At 48.4% G+C, this 3,498-nt stretch overlaps 1 long non-coding RNA gene across 1 annotated transcript; it reads left to right on the forward strand.

Moving 5' to 3' along the window:
• Positions 1–3,055, forward strand: LOC127332385 (uncharacterized). The gene is made up of 6 exons (XR_007870434.2): positions 1–325; positions 415–648; positions 740–810; positions 898–981; positions 1,469–1,553; positions 2,851–3,055. It is a non-coding gene; the product is annotated as an uncharacterized lncRNA (long non-coding RNA).
• Positions 3,056–3,498: the final 443 nt, after the last annotated feature.

Below are 3,498 nucleotides of genomic sequence, written 5' to 3' on the forward strand. Positions count from 1 at the left end.
GAAACCCTAGCCCTCCTCCCTCTGGCCGCCGCCACTATCTCCTCTTCTCCCCACCTTTCTCTTTTTCTCTTTGTGAACAAAACGAAGAAACACTGCCACCACCGTCCTCACCATGGCTTCGCCTCCACAGACCACCCCCCGTCGTTCTGAGGGCACCGTCAGATGCGCCTTGATGTCCTTGTTCTCCACTCCGGAGGAATCGAGCTCACACGCTCCCGGTCGCCGCCAATCCCGCCGTTTCTCCTTCGTCTCCGGCAGCAAAATTCGGCAATTCCGGGCGGCCTAGTCCTCCCCCGGCGATCTTGACCTCACCAGCGTGGTCCTGGTAACATTCCCGACCTCCTGGACCTCTTCGTTGTTTTTTTTTCCATCCTCTTTTGGGCTCCCGACGTTGACTACCGGCATCCTCCGCAGGAGCTCGTCGCCGGCGACACTCCGGTGCATCCCCGGCCATCCCACCACCTGCAGCTGAACCGCTACGTCAAGGCGCACCCTCAACGCCATCTGTCTCGTCCCGGGGCGCTCCCATCCGCCGAATCCATCACACACCTGCTCCTCCGCCATGGCTGCAAGCTCTTCCTCACGTCCTCGGCTGGTTAAAGTTCTGTCCAGCTTCGTTTCTACAACAATAGCATCAGTAGCACACTGGTTCAGCCCTTGATCCCTTAATGAATAGATCTGTGTTCAATTCCTTGCAACTGCTGATTAAATCCAACCTTTTTCTCTGATTTTGATTCAGATCTCACGACCAAGATGTTTCCATACGTGTAGAACCTTTTCTATATCAGCAACAGAGACGTAGCTTGTCTGGTTTGTCCTTGAACCTTGTCTCTGGAGACCCAGGTTCAAATCACAGGCTACAGGATTAACCATCCAATTCTTTTTGTTCCTGCTCAGATCCGGCGCCTACTGGGCCTTGGCCCGTGTCCTTGCCAGCTTCTTCGATGCCAAGCGCGCAGCAGACCGCTATCCGCTGCTCAGGTCCGGCGCTGTACCAGCCCATATCCCTCTTCGTGTGTTTTATTCTTGCAAATCTTGTAAAAATAATATCTTCTAAAATATAACCCCAAATGCAAAGTGTTATATATGAAAGTTGCTCAGAAAAATATGAGGAATCTGAATATGCCATCCATTACTCTGTTTTCATCTCGCATCATGTCGCACGATGATAGTTATGCATGCTCACCTTACATATATGCGGAGTATTTTGGATTTCCAACTATGATTTTCCCCGCTCCGTTTAACTTTGAAGTAGCGCACCCCTGCCATGACTTGCCATGCTAATCAACCCTTAAACTTGTCGGTAGAAAATGCAACTCCAACTCTAATTTGATTGTCCGGGGTTCCGACTCCGATTAATTTGGATAAGTTGCATCGCCGCATCATATTTGCCATGTCATGAATATCATCTTAGATCATGCCGAATCTTCTTTCGTAGTAGTAAGTATTGCATCCGTTGTTTGTCCAGCATTTGCTTCTTCCCGGATAGGATCGCGAAGTGGTGTGGTGAGATACGACGAGTTCTCCGGATGTCCCTCGACAAGCTTTAACAGGCAAGCATTTCCCCTATACCCCTGCCCCTGCAGGAGTCGCTTACCTATTTTATTTTGCCTTCTCCCTCATGCTATCCCTAAGTTGCGTTCTTGTCACGTGTCCTTTCCACTTGTTACCTCAAGCAGCCCATATTGCCACCACCACCTCCTACAGCTATTGTTTGGTTATTGTGTCTGCCTTGCGAGTCGTAGTGCATGCTAGTGCTGTCTTATCTTGTTACTGTTGTTGTTATCTTATCAGGTTATATGTTGGGAATAATCATGGTTACTTTAGTTGTTGATATTTGTTTAGCGGAGGCATCGGTGGGTCAGCTGCTCGTTTTGTGACGGCTCACTTGTGTTTCCTAAATATCTTAGGACCCCGAGTTCTTGTTATCTGTTCCGAGACTGAGCGCTCTAACCACACGTGGGTATGCTTACCGGGTCTCCCCTCGACAACTGCTGAAATCTACAACTTTGTCCAGTGGCCACAATTAGTTTGAACGTTTTGTTTCTCTCGGGCGTGCAAGCTTGTTTCTTTGTGGACAGATGATATGATGTTACTTTTGGGGAAGCTATGTGCCTTGTAACCCCGTTGTCTCTTGCACGCTCGTAGGATGCGGTGCCACTGCGAAGTGGTCATCCCGCTGGGCACTGTCCACCTAGCACGCAGTCGCAATAGCTGAGTCCGCTTCGGAGCACGGCCGGACTTCGATACGGGTTAACTTAGTTAGGTGGCTTCCTGGGCATTGTTGTCGTGAAGGAGAGTGCGTGTCGTGATATCCACCTGTCGTAAGTGGGTTGAGCGTGTGTGTGGGCACATTTGGGCACCCCTGCAGGGTTACAATCTTATCGATAAGCCGCGTCCGCGGTTATGGACGACTTGGAACTGTATGACTCGACCATAGACAACTTACACCTGTTGTTTCAATACAAATAACTTGCATAGTAAGACAGAACAACTTAAATAATAACTGGTTAAAACTTGACAACCGTGTGAGTGCCTTTGCCAGTACCTCTTTGCGAAGGGGGAACACGTCGGCTGTGTTATGTTTGCAGAGTATAGAACTGTTAGTTTATGCGCTCTCTCATCTTCTCTGATTAGACGAATGTTGTAGAGTGTCTCTATAGGTTTTTAGTGCTTGCGCGCTGCCGCTTAACCCCACCATATTGCCTATGACGTTCCTCTTGCGTCCTCTAAGTCCCCTGCGTGCCTCAAGTACAAAGGACGACTGGTTGACGAATGCATATACTTCTTGAAGTCTTGTTAAGTACGAACCCGTACTTATTGCTGCTTCTACGGGATATAACCGGGCAGGTATGAAGATATGTTCGATGAAGATGACGTTAGCAAGGTTACCCTTCCGGCTTGTCCTGGGCAGGGTTATGGACGCCGCTGGTTATCTTCAGGACTCTTAGTCCAATTTGTATCTTGTCCGTACTCGGATGTATTCGATCTTCTGTATGATTTGGATCTTTGTATTGTATATTTGTATCTTGACTCGTTGGAGTCGTTGTTGTAATATATATCTATATCTTGTGGGCTCTATTGTAATCCTGTTGTAATGTTACCTCTCGTGATTGATTCCACCCGCATCGCGTGCATGCTTCGGCGTGTACGAGGCGCTTGGTGGTGCGTCTCCTAAAATCGATATCGTGCGGATTTCGGCGGATTCGCTGGGATCCTCATGGTACCGGTTCTGGGGCGTCACAAGAAAGCAAAGGAGGGGAGGAGTGTCATCTAAATAAAACTAAAAAAGCACTCCTTCATGGTATGAGATTGTTGGCAGGCACCCGAGGATTCGGTTAGCCATGGTTTGTGAAAGCAAGGTTGGAAGGAGTGTCACCCAAAAATAAAAATAAATTAAACTAAAGTACATGTGAGAGATAATGTTCATGGGAGCCGCTCTTTGAAAGTCTGTTTGGCAATGGGGTTAGAGTGCCCACTACCATTCGTTGACAACAA

This window comes from Lolium perenne, chromosome 4 (assembly GCF_019359855.2).
Source record: "Lolium perenne isolate Kyuss_39 chromosome 4, Kyuss_2.0, whole genome shotgun sequence".
Classification (NCBI taxonomy): Eukaryota; Viridiplantae; Streptophyta; class Magnoliopsida; order Poales; family Poaceae; genus Lolium; species Lolium perenne.